General features: G+C 38.6%; 25 non-coding genes across 25 annotated transcripts; all 25 read right to left on the reverse strand.

The window, feature by feature from the left end:
• Positions 1 to 122: 122 nt before the first annotated feature.
• TRNAR-UCU (transfer RNA arginine (anticodon UCU)) lies at positions 123 to 213 on the reverse strand. Its single transcript is given in 2 exon segments — positions 123 to 158; positions 177 to 213. It is a non-coding gene; the product is annotated as a tRNA-Arg (tRNA).
• Positions 214 to 552: 339 nt separating this feature from the next.
• TRNAK-UUU (transfer RNA lysine (anticodon UUU)) lies at positions 553 to 625 on the reverse strand. The gene has a single exon. It is a non-coding gene; the product is annotated as a tRNA-Lys (tRNA).
• An 857-nt stretch (positions 626 to 1,482) lies between these two features.
• On the reverse strand, positions 1,483 to 1,555 carry TRNAK-UUU (transfer RNA lysine (anticodon UUU)). Its single transcript has one exon. It is a non-coding gene; the product is annotated as a tRNA-Lys (tRNA).
• A 295-nt stretch (positions 1,556 to 1,850) lies between these two features.
• TRNAR-UCU (transfer RNA arginine (anticodon UCU)) lies at positions 1,851 to 1,941 on the reverse strand. Its single transcript is given in 2 exon segments — positions 1,851 to 1,886; positions 1,905 to 1,941. It is a non-coding gene; the product is annotated as a tRNA-Arg (tRNA).
• Positions 1,942 to 2,280: 339 nt separating this feature from the next.
• On the reverse strand, positions 2,281 to 2,353 carry TRNAK-UUU (transfer RNA lysine (anticodon UUU)). The gene has a single exon. It is a non-coding gene; the product is annotated as a tRNA-Lys (tRNA).
• Positions 2,354 to 3,210: 857 nt separating this feature from the next.
• TRNAK-UUU (transfer RNA lysine (anticodon UUU)) lies at positions 3,211 to 3,283 on the reverse strand. Its single transcript has one exon. It is a non-coding gene; the product is annotated as a tRNA-Lys (tRNA).
• A 295-nt stretch (positions 3,284 to 3,578) lies between these two features.
• On the reverse strand, positions 3,579 to 3,669 carry TRNAR-UCU (transfer RNA arginine (anticodon UCU)). The gene is given in 2 exon segments: positions 3,579 to 3,614; positions 3,633 to 3,669. It is a non-coding gene; the product is annotated as a tRNA-Arg (tRNA).
• A 339-nt stretch (positions 3,670 to 4,008) lies between these two features.
• Positions 4,009 to 4,081, reverse strand: TRNAK-UUU (transfer RNA lysine (anticodon UUU)). The gene has a single exon. It is a non-coding gene; the product is annotated as a tRNA-Lys (tRNA).
• An 857-nt stretch (positions 4,082 to 4,938) lies between these two features.
• TRNAK-UUU (transfer RNA lysine (anticodon UUU)) lies at positions 4,939 to 5,011 on the reverse strand. The gene has a single exon. It is a non-coding gene; the product is annotated as a tRNA-Lys (tRNA).
• A 295-nt stretch (positions 5,012 to 5,306) lies between these two features.
• Positions 5,307 to 5,397, reverse strand: TRNAR-UCU (transfer RNA arginine (anticodon UCU)). Its single transcript is given in 2 exon segments — positions 5,307 to 5,342; positions 5,361 to 5,397. It is a non-coding gene; the product is annotated as a tRNA-Arg (tRNA).
• A 339-nt stretch (positions 5,398 to 5,736) lies between these two features.
• Positions 5,737 to 5,809, reverse strand: TRNAK-UUU (transfer RNA lysine (anticodon UUU)). The gene has a single exon. It is a non-coding gene; the product is annotated as a tRNA-Lys (tRNA).
• Positions 5,810 to 6,666: 857 nt separating this feature from the next.
• On the reverse strand, positions 6,667 to 6,739 carry TRNAK-UUU (transfer RNA lysine (anticodon UUU)). Its single transcript has one exon. It is a non-coding gene; the product is annotated as a tRNA-Lys (tRNA).
• A 295-nt stretch (positions 6,740 to 7,034) lies between these two features.
• Positions 7,035 to 7,125, reverse strand: TRNAR-UCU (transfer RNA arginine (anticodon UCU)). The gene is given in 2 exon segments: positions 7,035 to 7,069; positions 7,089 to 7,125. It is a non-coding gene; the product is annotated as a tRNA-Arg (tRNA).
• Positions 7,126 to 7,464: 339 nt separating this feature from the next.
• Positions 7,465 to 7,537, reverse strand: TRNAK-UUU (transfer RNA lysine (anticodon UUU)). Its single transcript has one exon. It is a non-coding gene; the product is annotated as a tRNA-Lys (tRNA).
• Positions 7,538 to 8,394: 857 nt separating this feature from the next.
• TRNAK-UUU (transfer RNA lysine (anticodon UUU)) lies at positions 8,395 to 8,467 on the reverse strand. The gene has a single exon. It is a non-coding gene; the product is annotated as a tRNA-Lys (tRNA).
• A 295-nt stretch (positions 8,468 to 8,762) lies between these two features.
• On the reverse strand, positions 8,763 to 8,853 carry TRNAR-UCU (transfer RNA arginine (anticodon UCU)). The gene is given in 2 exon segments: positions 8,763 to 8,798; positions 8,817 to 8,853. It is a non-coding gene; the product is annotated as a tRNA-Arg (tRNA).
• Positions 8,854 to 9,192: 339 nt separating this feature from the next.
• TRNAK-UUU (transfer RNA lysine (anticodon UUU)) lies at positions 9,193 to 9,265 on the reverse strand. Its single transcript has one exon. It is a non-coding gene; the product is annotated as a tRNA-Lys (tRNA).
• An 857-nt stretch (positions 9,266 to 10,122) lies between these two features.
• TRNAK-UUU (transfer RNA lysine (anticodon UUU)) lies at positions 10,123 to 10,195 on the reverse strand. The gene has a single exon. It is a non-coding gene; the product is annotated as a tRNA-Lys (tRNA).
• A 295-nt stretch (positions 10,196 to 10,490) lies between these two features.
• TRNAR-UCU (transfer RNA arginine (anticodon UCU)) lies at positions 10,491 to 10,581 on the reverse strand. Its single transcript is given in 2 exon segments — positions 10,491 to 10,526; positions 10,545 to 10,581. It is a non-coding gene; the product is annotated as a tRNA-Arg (tRNA).
• A 339-nt stretch (positions 10,582 to 10,920) lies between these two features.
• Positions 10,921 to 10,993, reverse strand: TRNAK-UUU (transfer RNA lysine (anticodon UUU)). Its single transcript has one exon. It is a non-coding gene; the product is annotated as a tRNA-Lys (tRNA).
• A 1,225-nt stretch (positions 10,994 to 12,218) lies between these two features.
• Positions 12,219 to 12,309, reverse strand: TRNAR-UCU (transfer RNA arginine (anticodon UCU)). The gene is given in 2 exon segments: positions 12,219 to 12,254; positions 12,273 to 12,309. It is a non-coding gene; the product is annotated as a tRNA-Arg (tRNA).
• Positions 12,310 to 12,648: 339 nt separating this feature from the next.
• On the reverse strand, positions 12,649 to 12,721 carry TRNAK-UUU (transfer RNA lysine (anticodon UUU)). Its single transcript has one exon. It is a non-coding gene; the product is annotated as a tRNA-Lys (tRNA).
• Positions 12,722 to 13,578: 857 nt separating this feature from the next.
• Positions 13,579 to 13,651, reverse strand: TRNAK-UUU (transfer RNA lysine (anticodon UUU)). Its single transcript has one exon. It is a non-coding gene; the product is annotated as a tRNA-Lys (tRNA).
• Positions 13,652 to 13,946: 295 nt separating this feature from the next.
• On the reverse strand, positions 13,947 to 14,037 carry TRNAR-UCU (transfer RNA arginine (anticodon UCU)). The gene is given in 2 exon segments: positions 13,947 to 13,982; positions 14,001 to 14,037. It is a non-coding gene; the product is annotated as a tRNA-Arg (tRNA).
• Positions 14,038 to 14,376: 339 nt separating this feature from the next.
• On the reverse strand, positions 14,377 to 14,449 carry TRNAK-UUU (transfer RNA lysine (anticodon UUU)). Its single transcript has one exon. It is a non-coding gene; the product is annotated as a tRNA-Lys (tRNA).
• Between the last annotated feature and the right edge of the window lie 681 nt (positions 14,450 to 15,130).

Genomic DNA, 15,130 nt, shown 5'->3' on the forward strand with positions numbered 1-15,130 from the left:
GATGACGGAACCGTTCTGTCATCAGCACGCAAGGGGTTAAGATGGTTGCCGGTATTAGTACTAAATACAGAGAATATAATAATGAATTGGTACTTGGGATAACAGGATAACAGGGATAAAACTGACTCTGGTGGGATTCGAACCAACAACCTTTGAATATCTTTTTTACATTCACCTAGAAGTCCAATGCGCTATCCATTGCGCCACAGAGCCAATCTGCTATAATGAGGTGCAGAGATGTTCTGAAATGAAATAATGAGCTATTAGCTGTTGATCAGCTTTATAAAGTTCATTTGATACTATAACCATGGCTATATTTTGAATATTGAATTGGTGAAATGATATTCACCGTCTCAGACTACATGATACCATTGGTAAATCTACGTACGACTTAAGTTTAGTCAAATGGCACATAATATGTGAGACAGATGTGTATTTCACAACTCCATGAAAGACGTTTTTGCAATTTTAGTAATGGAATATCTTATTTGTCATGCAGGGGTCCACACAAAGAGCATACAATTAGAGTACTTTTTCTTTAAAGGAAACAACCGCCTGAACAGGGACTTGAACCCTGGACCCTCAGATTAAAAGTCTGATGCTCTACCGACTGAGCTATCCAGGCTCTGCTATACTCTACCTTAAAATCAGCTAAACAAATGTGGACGTACACTGACCTACACTTTGTATATTTATATAATTACATATATTAGCAATCAATATTCTAGAGTTTAATAATGAATTGATATTATAAGCATTTGAAATTTCAGCAGCACACGTAATCCATTATAACTCCGGAAATTTGTACTATCTCATTTTCGGATGACATAGAAATCACGTGTTTAAAATGACACAGTGAAATTAATAAAGGGCCAAATACTATTACTAACTCCTAAATTACATTTTCAGCAGTATCATTGGGAATTTCCTCTTGGGCATAGACTATGCAACATTTTCAAAGCAAACAGTCTCTGTTTAAGTAGACTTTCTTTCACTGCCATTTTGGTAAATGTTTCTGGTGATGGAGAAGCAGGATTGCTGGTTACTGTTTCAATTAGTTATAAAATAGAGGAGGGATAAAATTGACCCAGTTGGTGTTCGAACCCTTAGCGTTTGAATGCTTTTGCTACATTCGCCTAGGACTCCAAGCCGCAATCCATTGCACCAGAGATCCGACCTGATTCAACAAGGTGATCAGAGATTCACAAATAAAAAGATGACCTATAAGTTGTTGACCAACTTTATCAAATTAATCGGACACTAGCTTACATTTTGAACATTGAATTGGATAAAAGATAATCAACATGTCAAACTACATGATACAGTTTGGGTAAGTCTTCTTAACCCTTGTCAAAGAAAGTAGAGCACAGATGGGTATGTAAGGACTCGATCAAGACTTTTTTGAACCATCTGTAATTGGAATTCCCATTCATTGGATCCTGAAAAGAGTATGCAATTGATATACATTTTCTTTAACCAAGCCGCCTGAACAGGGACTTGAACCCTGGGCCCTCAGATTAAAAGTCTGATGCTCTACCGACTGAGCTATCCAGGCTCTGAGGCAGCACCCCACAAAATGACATTATCAACATTAGGAAGTGTCCCAACTATCACTACGTTTTTTAACCCCTTGCGTGCGGGGCGTATTTTCCGCCTGTGCTGACTCCGCCTTGCGCGGGCGGAGTCATGACGGAACGGTTTCGTCATCAGCACAGCTCACCCGTAGCTGATGACGGAACCGTTCTGTCATCAGCACGCAAGGGGTTAAGATGGTTGCCGGTATTAGTACTAAATACAGAGAATATAATAATGAATTGGTACTTGGGATAACAGGATAACAGGGATAAAACTGACTCTGGTGGGATTCGAACCAACAACCTTTGAATATCTTTTTTACATTCACCTAGAAGTCCAATGCGCTATCCATTGCGCCACAGAGCCAATCTGCTATAATGAGGTGCAGAGATGTTCTGAAATGAAATAATGAGCTATTAGCTGTTGATCAGCTTTATAAAGTTCATTTGATACTATAACCATGGCTATATTTTGAATATTGAATTGGTGAAATGATATTCACCGTCTCAGACTACATGATACCATTGGTAAATCTACGTACGACTTAAGTTTAGTCAAATGGCACATAATATGTGAGACAGATGTGTATTTCACAACTCCATGAAAGACGTTTTTGCAATTTTAGTAATGGAATATCTTATTTGTCATGCAGGGGTCCACAAAAAGAGCATACAATTAGAGTACTTTTTCTTTAAAGGAAACAACCGCCTGAACAGGGACTTGAACCCTGGACCCTCAGATTAAAAGTCTGATGCTCTACCGACTGAGCTATCCAGGCTCTGCTATACTCTACCTTAAAATCAGCTAAACAAATGTGGACGTACACTGACCTACACTTTGTATATTTATATAATTACATATATTAGCAATCAATATTCTAGAGTTTAATAATGAATTGATATTATAAGCATTTGAAATTTCAGCAGCACACGTAATCCATTATAACTCCGGAAATTTGTACTATCTCATTTTCGGATGACATAGAAATCACGTGTTTAAAATGACACAGTGAAATTAATAAAGGGCCAAATACTATTACTAACTCCTAAATTACATTTTCAGCAGTATCATTGGGAATTTCCTCTTGGGCATAGACTATGCAACATTTTCAAAGCAAACAGTCTCTGTTTAAGTAGACTTTCTTTCACTGCCATTTTGGTAAATGTTTCTGGTGATGGAGAAGCAGGATTGCTGGTTACTGTTTCAATTAGTTATAAAATAGAGGAGGGATAAAATTGACCCAGTTGGTGTTCGAACCCTTAGCGTTTGAATGCTTTTGCTACATTCGCCTAGGACTCCAAGCCGCAATCCATTGCACCAGAGATCCGACCTGATTCAACAAGGTGATCAGAGATTCACAAATAAAAAGATGACCTATAAGTTGTTGACCAACTTTATCAAATTAATCGGACACTAGCTTACATTTTGAACATTGAATTGGATAAAAGATAATCAACATGTCAAACTACATGATACAGTTTGGGTAAGTCTTCTTAACCCTTGTCAAAGAAAGTAGAGCACAGATGGGTATGTAAGGACTCGATCAAGACTTTTTTGAACCATCTGTAATTGGAATTCCCATTCATTGGATCCTGAAAAGAGTATGCAATTGATATACATTTTCTTTAACCAAGCCGCCTGAACAGGGACTTGAACCCTGGGCCCTCAGATTAAAAGTCTGATGCTCTACCGACTGAGCTATCCAGGCTCTGAGGCAGCACCCCACAAAATGACATTATCAACATTAGGAAGTGTCCCAACTATCACTACGTTTTTTAACCCCTTGCGTGCGGGGCGTATTTTCCGCCTGTGCTGACTCCGCCTTGCGCGGGCGGAGTCATGACGGAACGGTTTCGTCATCAGCACAGCTCACCCGTAGCTGATGACGGAACCGTTCTGTCATCAGCACGCAAGGGGTTAAGATGGTTGCCGGTATTAGTACTAAATACAGAGAATATAATAATGAATTGGTACTTGGGATAACAGGATAACAGGGATAAAACTGACTCTGGTGGGATTCGAACCAACAACCTTTGAATATCTTTTTTACATTCACCTAGAAGTCCAATGCGCTATCCATTGCGCCACAGAGCCAATCTGCTATAATGAGGTGCAGAGATGTTCTGAAATGAAATAATGAGCTATTAGCTGTTGATCAGCTTTATAAAGTTCATTTGATACTATAACCATGGCTATATTTTGAATATTGAATTGGTGAAATGATATTCACCGTCTCAGACTACATGATACCATTGGTAAATCTACGTACGACTTAAGTTTAGTCAAATGGCACATAATATGTGAGACAGATGTGTATTTCACAACTCCATGAAAGACGTTTTTGCAATTTTAGTAATGGAATATCTTATTTGTCATGCAGGGGTCCACAAAAAGAGCATACAATTAGAGTACTTTTTCTTTAAAGGAAACAACCGCCTGAACAGGGACTTGAACCCTGGACCCTCAGATTAAAAGTCTGATGCTCTACCGACTGAGCTATCCAGGCTCTGCTATACTCTACCTTAAAATCAGCTAAACAAATGTGGACGTACACTGACCTACACTTTGTATATTTATATAATTACATATATTAGCAATCAATATTCTAGAGTTTAATAATGAATTGATATTATAAGCATTTGAAATTTCAGCAGCACACGTAATCCATTATAACTCCGGAAATTTGTACTATCTCATTTTCGGATGACATAGAAATCACGTGTTTAAAATGACACAGTGAAATTAATAAAGGGCCAAATACTATTACTAACTCCTAAATTACATTTTCAGCAGTATCATTGGGAATTTCCTCTTGGGCATAGACTATGCAACATTTTCAAAGCAAACAGTCTCTGTTTAAGTAGACTTTCTTTCACTGCCATTTTGGTAAATGTTTCTGGTGATGGAGAAGCAGGATTGCTGGTTACTGTTTCAATTAGTTATAAAATAGAGGAGGGATAAAATTGACCCAGTTGGTGTTCGAACCCTTAGCGTTTGAATGCTTTTGCTACATTCGCCTAGGACTCCAAGCCGCAATCCATTGCACCAGAGATCCGACCTGATTCAACAAGGTGATCAGAGATTCACAAATAAAAAGATGACCTATAAGTTGTTGACCAACTTTATCAAATTAATCGGACACTAGCTTACATTTTGAACATTGAATTGGATAAAAGATAATCAACATGTCAAACTACATGATACAGTTTGGGTAAGTCTTCTTAACCCTTGTCAAAGAAAGTAGAGCACAGATGGGTATGTAAGGACTCGATCAAGACTTTTTTGAACCATCTGTAATTGGAATTCCCATTCATTGGATCCTGAAAAGAGTATGCAATTGATATACATTTTCTTTAACCAAGCCGCCTGAACAGGGACTTGAACCCTGGGCCCTCAGATTAAAAGTCTGATGCTCTACCGACTGAGCTATCCAGGCTCTGAGGCAGCACCCCACAAAATGACATTATCAACATTAGGAAGTGTCCCAACTATCACTACGTTTTTTAACCCCTTGCGTGCGGGGCGTATTTTCCGCCTGTGCTGACTCCGCCTTGCGCGGGCGGAGTCATGACGGAACGGTTTCGTCATCAGCACAGCTCACCCGTAGCTGATGACGGAACCGTTCTGTCATCAGCACGCAAGGGGTTAAGATGGTTGCCGGTATTAGTACTAAATACAGAGAATATAATAATGAATTGGTACTTGGGATAACAGGATAACAGGGATAAAACTGACTCTGGTGGGATTCGAACCAACAACCTTTGAATATCTTTTTTACATTCACCTAGAAGTCCAATGCGCTATCCATTGCGCCACAGAGCCAATCTGCTATAATGAGGTGCAGAGATGTTCTGAAATGAAATAATGAGCTATTAGCTGTTGATCAGCTTTATAAAGTTCATTTGATACTATAACCATGGCTATATTTTGAATATTGAATTGGTGAAATGATATTCACCGTCTCAGACTACATGATACCATTGGTAAATCTACGTACGACTTAAGTTTAGTCAAATGGCACATAATATGTGAGACAGATGTGTATTTCACAACTCCATGAAAGACGTTTTTGCAATTTTAGTAATGGAATATCTTATTCGTCATGCAGGGGTCCACAAAAAGAGCATACAATTAGAGTACTTTTTCTTTAAAGGAAACAACCGCCTGAACAGGGACTTGAACCCTGGACCCTCAGATTAAAAGTCTGATGCTCTACCGACTGAGCTATCCAGGCTCTGCTATACTCTACCTTAAAATCAGCTAAACAAATGTGGACGTACACTGACCTACACTTTGTATATTTATATAATTACATATATTAGCAATCAATATTCTAGAGTTTAATAATGAATTGATATTATAAGCATTTGAAATTTCAGCAGCACACGTAATCCATTATAACTCCGGAAATTTGTACTATCTCATTTTCGGATGACATAGAAATCACGTGTTTAAAATGACACAGTGAAATTAATAAAGGGCCAAATACTATTACTAACTCCTAAATTACATTTTCAGCAGTATCATTGGGAATTTCCTCTTGGGCATAGACTATGCAACATTTTCAAAGCAAACAGTCTCTGTTTAAGTAGACTTTCTTTCACTGCCATTTTGGTAAATGTTTCTGGTGATGGAGAAGCAGGATTGCTGGTTACTGTTTCAATTAGTTATAAAATAGAGGAGGGATAAAATTGACCCAGTTGGTGTTCGAACCCTTAGCGTTTGAATGCTTTTGCTACATTCGCCTAGGACTCCAAGCCGCAATCCATTGCACCAGAGATCCGACCTGATTCAACAAGGTGATCAGAGATTCACAAATAAAAAGATGACCTATAAGTTGTTGACCAACTTTATCAAATTAATCGGACACTAGCTTACATTTTGAACATTGAATTGGATAAAAGATAATCAACATGTCAAACTACATGATACAGTTTGGGTAAGTCTTCTTAACCCTTGTCAAAGAAAGTAGAGCACAGATGGGTATGTAAGGACTCGATCAAGACTTTTTTGAACCATCTGTAATTGGAATTCCCATTCATTGGATCCTGAAAAGAGTATGCAATTGATATACATTTTCTTTAACCAAGCCGCCTGAACAGGGACTTGAACCCTGGGCCCTCAGATTAAAAGTCTGATGCTCTACCGACTGAGCTATCCAGGCTCTGAGGCAGCACCCCACAAAATGACATTATCAACATTAGGAAGTGTCCCAACTATCACTACGTTTTTTAACCCCTTGCGTGCGGGGCGTATTTTCCGCCTGTGCTGACTCCGCCTTGCGCGGGCGGAGTCATGACTGAACGGTTTCGTCATCAGCACAGCTCACCCGTAGCTGATGACGGAACCGTTCTGTCATCAGCACGCAAGGGGTTAAGATGGTTGCCGGTATTAGTACTAAATACAGAGAATATAATAATGAATTGGTACCTGGGATAACAGGATAACAGGGATAAAACTGACTCTGGTGGGATTTGAACCCACAACCTTTGAATATCTTTTTTACATTCACCTAGAAGTCAAATGCGCTATCCATTGCGCCACAGAGCCAATCTGCTATAATGAGGTGCAGAGATGTTCTGAAATGAAATAATGAGCTATTAGCTGTTGATCAGCTTTATAAAGTTCATTTGATACTATAACCATGGCTATATTTTGAATATTGAATTGGTGAAATGATATTCACCGTCTCAGACTACATGATACCATTGGTAAATCTACGTACAACTTAAGTTTAGTCAAATGGCACATAATATGTGAGACAGATGTGTATTTCACAACTCCATGAAAGACGTTTTTGCAATTTTAGTAATGGAATATCTTATTTGTCATGCAGGGGTCCACAAAAAGAGCATACAATTAGAGTACTTTTTCTTTAAAGGAAACAACCGCCTGAACAGGGACTTGAACCCTGGACCCTCAGATTAAAAGTCTGATGCTCTACCGACTGAGCTATCCAGGCTCTGCTATACTCTACCTTAAAATCAGCTAAACAAATGTGGACGTACACTGACCTACACTTTGTATATTTATATAATTACATATATTAGCAATCAATATTCTAGAGTTTAATAATGAATTGATATTATAAGCATTTGAAATTTCAGCAGCACACGTAATCCATTATAACTCCGGAAATTTGTACTATCTCATTTTCGGATGACATAGAAATCACGTGTTTAAAATGACACAGTGAAATTAATAAAGGGCCAAATACTATTACTAACTCCTAAATTACATTTTCAGCAGTATCATTGGGAATTTCCTCTTGGGCATAGACTATGCAACATTTTCAAAGCAAACAGTCTCTGTTTAAGTAGACTTTCTTTCACTGCCATTTTGGTAAATGTTTCTGGTGATGGAGAAGCAGGATTGCTGGTTACTGTTTCAATTAGTTATAAAATAGAGGAGGGATAAAATTGACCCAGTTGGTGTTCGAACCCTTAGCGTTTGAATGCTTTTGCTACATTCGCCTAGGACTCCAAGCCGCAATCCATTGCACCAGAGATCCGACCTGATTCAACAAGGTGATCAGAGATTCACAAATAAAAAGATGACCTATAAGTTGTTGACCAACTTTATCAAATTAATCGGACACTAGCTTACATTTTGAACATTGAATTGGATAAAAGATAATCAACATGTCAAACTACATGATACAGTTTGGGTAAGTCTTCTTAACCCTTGTCAAAGAAAGTAGAGCACAGATGGGTATGTAAGGACTCGATCAAGACTTTTTTGAACCATCTGTAATTGGAATTCCCATTCATTGGATCCTGAAAAGAGTATGCAATTGATATACATTTTCTTTAACCAAGCCGCCTGAACAGGGACTTGAACCCTGGGCCCTCAGATTAAAAGTCTGATGCTCTACCGACTGAGCTATCCAGGCTCTGAGGCAGCACCCCACAAAATGACATTATCAACATTAGGAAGTGTCCCAACTATCACTACGTTTTTTAACCCCTTGCGTGCGGGGCGTATTTTCCGCCTGTGCTGACTCCGCCTTGCGCGGGCGGAGTCATGACGGAACGGTTTCGTCATCAGCACAGCTCACCCGTAGCTGATGACGGAACCGTTCTGTCATCAGCACGCAAGGGGTTAAGATGGTTGCCGGTATTAGTACTAAATACAGAGAATATAATAATGAATTGGTACTTGGGATAACAGGATAACAGGGATAAAACTGACTCTGGTGGGATTCGAACCAACAACCTTTGAATATCTTTTTTACATTCACCTAGAAGTCCAATGCGCTATCCATTGCGCCACAGAGCCAATCTGCTATAATGAGGTGCAGAGATGTTCTGAAATGAAATAATGAGCTATTAGCTGTTGATCAGCTTTATAAAGTTCATTTGATACTATAACCATGGCTATATTTTGAATATTGAATTGGTGAAATGATATTCACCGTCTCAGACTACATGATACCATTGGTAAATCTACGTACGACTTAAGTTTAGTCAAATGGCACATAATATGTGAGACAGATGTGTATTTCACAACTCCATGAAAGACGTTTTTGCAATTTTAGTAATGGAATATCTTATTTGTCATGCAGGGGTCCACAAAAAGAGCATACAATTAGAGTACTTTTTCTTTAAAGGAAACAACCGCCTGAACAGGGACTTGAACCCTGGACCCTCAGATTAAAAGTCTGATGCTCTACCGACTGAGCTATCCAGGCTCTGCTATACTCTACCTTAAAATCAGCTAAACAAATGTGGACGTACACTGACCTACACTTTGTATATTTATATAATTACATATATTAGCAATCAATATTCTAGAGTTTAATAATGAATTGATATTATAAGCATTTGAAATTTCAGCAGCACACGTAATCCATTATAACTCCGGAAATTTGTACTATCTCATTTTCGGATGACATAGAAATCACGTGTTTAAAATGACACAGTGAAATTAATAAAGGGCCAAATACTATTACTAACTCCTAAATTACATTTTCAGCAGTATCATTGGGAATTTCCTCTTGGGCATAGACTATGCAACATTTTCAAAGCAAACAGTCTCTGTTTAAGTAGACTTTCTTTCACTGCCATTTTGGTAAATGTTTCTGGTGATGGAGAAGCAGGATTGCTGGTTACTGTTTCAATTAGTTATAAAATAGAGGAGGGATACAATTGACCCAGTTGGTGTTCGAACCCTTAGCGTTTGAATGCTTTTGCTACATTCGCCTAGGACTCCAAGCCGCAATCCATTGCACCAGAGATCCGACCTGATTCAACAAGGTGATCAGAGATTCACAAATAAAAAGATGACCTATAAGTTGTTGACCAACTTTATCAAATTAATCGGACACTAGCTTACATTTTGAACATTGAATTGGATAAAAGATAATCAACATGTCAAACTACATGATACAGTTTGGGTAAGTCTTCTTAACCCTTGTCAAAGAAAGTAGAGCACAGATGGGTATGTAAGGACTCGATCAAGACTTTTTTGAACCATCTGTAATTGGAATTCCCATTCATTGGATCCTGAAAAGAGTATGCAATTGATATACATTTTCTTTAACCAAGCCGCCTGAACAGGGACTTGAACCCTGGGCCCTCAGATTAAAAGTCTGATGCTCTACCGACTGAGCTATCCAGGCTCTGAGGCAGCACCCCACAAAATGACATTATCAACATTAGGAAGTGTCCCAACTATCACTACGTTTTTTAACCCCTTGCGTGCGGGGCGTATTTTCCGCCTGTGCTGACTCCGCCTTGCGCGGGCGGAGTCATGACGGAACGGTTTCGTCATTAGCACAGCTCACCCGTAGCTGATGACGGAACCGTTCTGTCATCAGCACGCAAGGGGTTAAGATGGTTGCCGGTATTAGTACTAAATACAGAGAATATAATAATGAATTGGTACTTGGGATAACAGGATAACAGGGATAAAACTGACTCTGGTGGGATTCGAACCAACAACCTTTGAATATCTTTTTTACATTCACCTAGAAGTCCAATGCGCTATCCATTGCGCCACAGAGCCAATCTGCTATAATGAGGTGCAGAGATGTTCTGAAATGAAATAATGAGCTATTAGCTGTTGATCAGCTTTATAAAGTTCATTTGATACTATAACCATGGCTATATTTTGAATATTGAATTGGTGAAATGATATTCACCGTCTCAGACTACATGATACCATTGGTAAATCTACGTACGACTTAAGTTTAGTCAAATGGCACATAATATGTGAGACAGATGTGTATTTCACAACTCCATGAAAGACGTTTTTGCAATTTTAGTAATGGAATATCTTATTTGTCATGCAGGGGTCCACAAAAAGAGCATACAATTAGAGTACTTTTTCTTTAAAGGAAACAACCGCCTGAACAGGGACTTGAACCCTGGACCCTCAGATTAAAAGTCTGATGCTCTACCGACTGAGCTATCCAGGCTCTGCTATACTCTACCTTAAAATCAGCTAAACAAATGTGGACGTACACTGACCTACACTTTGTATATTTATATAATTACATATATTAGCAATCAATATTCTAGAGTTTAATAATGAATTGATATTTTAAGCATTTGAAATTTCAGCAGCACACGTAATCCATTATAACTCCGGAAATTTGTACTATCTCATTTTCGGATGACATAGAAATCACGTGTTTAAAATGACACAGTGAAATTAATAAAGGGCCAAATACTATTACTAACTCCTAAATTACATTTTCAGCAGTATCATTGGGAATTTCCTCTTGGGCATAGACTATGCAACATTTTCAAAGCAAACAGTCTCTGTTTAAGTAGACTTTCTTTCACTGCCATTTTGGTAAATGTTTCTGGTGATGGAGAAGCAGGATTGCTGGTTACTGTTTCAATTAGTTATAAAATAGAGGAGGGATAAAATTGACCCAGTTGGTGTTCGAACCCTTAGCGTTTGAATGCTTTTGCTACATTCGCCTAGGACTCCAAGCCGCAATCCATTGCACCAGAGATCCGACCTGATTCAACAAGGTGATCAGAGATTCACAAATAAAAAGATGACCTATAAGTTGTTGACCAACTTTATCAAATTAATCGGACACTAGCTTACATTTTGAACATTGAATTGGATAAAAGATAATCAACATGTCAAACTACATGATACAGTTTGGGTAAGTCTTCTTAACCCTTGTCAAAGAAAGTAGAGCACAGATGGGTATGTAAGGACTCGATCAAGACTTTTTTGAACCATCTGTAATTGGAATTCCCATTCATTGGATCCTGAAAAGAGTATGCAATTGATATACATTTTTTTTAACCAAGCCGCCTGAACAGGGTCTTGAACCCTGGGCCCTCAGATTAAAAGTCTGATGCTCTACCGACTGAGCTATCCAGGCTCTGAGGCAGCCCCCCACAAAATGACATTATCAACATTAGGAAGTGTCCCAACTATCACTACGTTTTTTAACCCCTTGCGTGCGGGGCGTATTTTCCGCCTGTGCTGACTCCGCCTTGCGCGGGCGGAGTCATGACGGAACGGTTTCGTCATCAGCACAGCTCACCCGTAGCTGATGACGGAACCGTTCTGTCATCAGCACGCAAGGGGTTAAGATGGTTGCCGGTATTAGTACTAAATACAGAGAATATAATAATGAATTGGTACTTGGGATAACAGGATAACAGGGATAAAACTGACTCTGGTGGGATTTGAACCCACAACCTTTGAATATCTTTTTTACATTCACCTAGAAGTCGAATGCGCTATCCATTGCGCCACAGAGCCAATCTGCTATAATGAGGTGCAGAGATGTTCTGAAATGAAATAATGAGCTATTAGCTGTTGATCAGCTTTATAAAGTTCATTTGATACTATAACCATGGCTATATTTTGAATATTGAATTGGTGAAATGATATTCACCGTCTCAGACTACATGATACCATTGGTAAATCTACGTACGACTTAAGTTTAGTCAAATGGCACATAATATGTGAGACAGATGTGTATTTCACAACTCCATGAAAGACGTTTTTGCAATTTTAGTAATGGAATATCTTATTCGTCATGCAGGGGTCCACAAAAAGAGCATACAATTAGAGTACTTTTTCTTTAAAGGAAACAACCGCCTGAACAGGGACTTGAACCCTGGACCCTCAGATTAAAAGTCTGATGCTCTACCGACTGAGCTATCCAGGCTCTGCTATACTCTACCTTAAAATCAGCTAAACAAATGTGGACGTACACTGACCTACACTTTGTATATTTATATAATTACATATATTAGCAATCAATATTCTAGAGTTTAATAATGAATTGATATTATAAGCATTTGAAATTTCAGCAGCACACGTAATCCATTATAACTCCGGAAATTTGTACTATCTCATTTTCGGATGACATAGAAATCACGTGTTTAAAATGACACTGTGAAATTAATAAAGGGCCAAATACTATTACTAACTCCTAAATTACATTTTCAGCAGTATCATTGGGAATTTCCTCTTGGGCATAGACTATGCAACATTTTCAAAGCAAACAGTCTCTGTTTAAGTAGACTTTCTTTCACTGCCATTTTGGTAAATGTTTCTGGTGATGGAGAAGCAGGATTGCTGGTTACTGTTTCAATTAGTTATAAAATAGAGGAGGGATAAAATTGACCCAGTTGGTGTTCGAACCCTTAGCGTTTGAATGCTTTTGCTACATTCGCCTAGGACTCCAAGCCGCAATCCATTGCACCAGAGATCCGACCTGATTCAACAAGGTGATCAGAGATTCACAAATAAAAAGATGACCTATAAGTTGTTGACCAACTTTATCAAATTAATCGGACACTAGCTTACATTTTGAACATTGAATTGGATAAAAGATAATCAACATGTCAAACTACATGATACAGTTTGGGTAAGTCTTCTTAACCCTTGTCAAAGAAAGTAGAGCACAGATGGGTATGTAAGGACTCGATCAAGACTTTTTTGAACCATCTGTAATTGGAATTCCCATTCATTGGATCCTGAAAAGAGTATGCAATTGATATACATTTTCTTTAACCAAGCCGCCTGAACAGGGACTTGAACCCTGGGCCCTCAGATTAAAAGTCTGATGCTCTACCGACTGAGCTATCCAGGCTCTGAGGCAGCACCCCACAAAATGACATTATCAACATTAGGAAGTGTCCCAACTATCACTACGTTTTTTAACCCCTTGCGTGGGGGGCGTATTTTCCGCCTGTGCTGACTCCGCCTTGCGCGGGCGGAGTCATGATGGAACGGTTTCGTCATCAGCACAGCTCACCCGTAGCTGATGACGGAACCGTTCTGTCATCAGCACGCAAGGGGTTAAGATGGTTGCCGGTATTAGTACTAAATACAGAGAATATAATAATGAATTGGTACTTGGGATAACAGGATAACAGGGATAAAACTGACTCTGGTGGGATTCGAACCCACAACCTTTGAATATCTTTTTTACATTCACCTAGAAGTCCAATGCGCTATCCATTGCGCCACAGAGCCAATCTGCTATAATGAGGTGCAGAGATGTTCTGAAATGAAATAATGAGCTATTAGCTGTTGATCAGCTTTATAAAGTTCATTTGATACTATAACCATGGCTATATTTTGAATATTGAATTGGTGAAAGGATATTCACCGTCTCAGACTACATGATACCATTGGTAAATCTACGTACGACTTAAGTTTAGTCAAATGGCACATAATATGTGAGACAGATGTGTATTTCACAACTCCATGAAAGACGTTTTTGCAATTTTAGTAATGGAATATCTTATTCGTCATGCAGGGGTCCACAAAAAGAGCATACAATTAGAGTACTTTTTCTTTAAAGGAAACAACCGCCTGAACAGGGACTTGAACCCTGGACCCTCAGATTAAAAGTCTGATGCTCTACCGACTGAGCTATCCAGGCTCTGCTATACTCTACCTTAAAATCAGCTAAACAAATGTGGACGTACACTGACCTACACTTTGTATATTTATATAATTACATATATTAGCAATCAATATTCTAGAGTTTAATAATGAATTGATATTATAAGCATTTGAAATTTCAGCAGCACACGTAATCCATTATAACTCCGGAAATTTGTACTATCTCATTTTCGGATGACATAGAAATCACGTGTTTAAAATGACACTGTGAAATTAATAAAGGGCCAAATACTATTACTAACTCCTAAATTACATTTTCAGCAGTATCATTGGGAATTTCCTCTTGGGCATAGACTATGCAACATTTTCAAAGCAAACAGTCTCTGTTTAAGTAGACTTTCTTTCACTGCCATTTTGGTAAATGTTTCTGGTGATGGAGAAGCAGGATTGCTGGTTACTGTTTCAATTAGTTATAAAATAGAGGAGGGATAAAATTGACCCAGTTGGTGTTCGAACCCTTAGCGTTTGAATGCTTTTGCTACATTCGCCTAGGACTCCAAGCCGCAATCCATTGCACCAGAGATCCGACCTGATTCAACAAGGTGATCAGAGATTCACAAATAAAAAGATGACCTATAAGTTGTTGACCAACTTTATCAAATTAATCGGACACTAGCTTACATTTTGAACATTGAATTGGATAAAAGATAATCAACAT

This window comes from Lissotriton vulgaris, chromosome 1_2 (assembly GCF_964263255.1).
Source record: "Lissotriton vulgaris chromosome 1_2, aLisVul1.2, whole genome shotgun sequence".
Taxonomy (NCBI): domain Eukaryota; kingdom Metazoa; phylum Chordata; class Amphibia; order Caudata; family Salamandridae; genus Lissotriton; species Lissotriton vulgaris.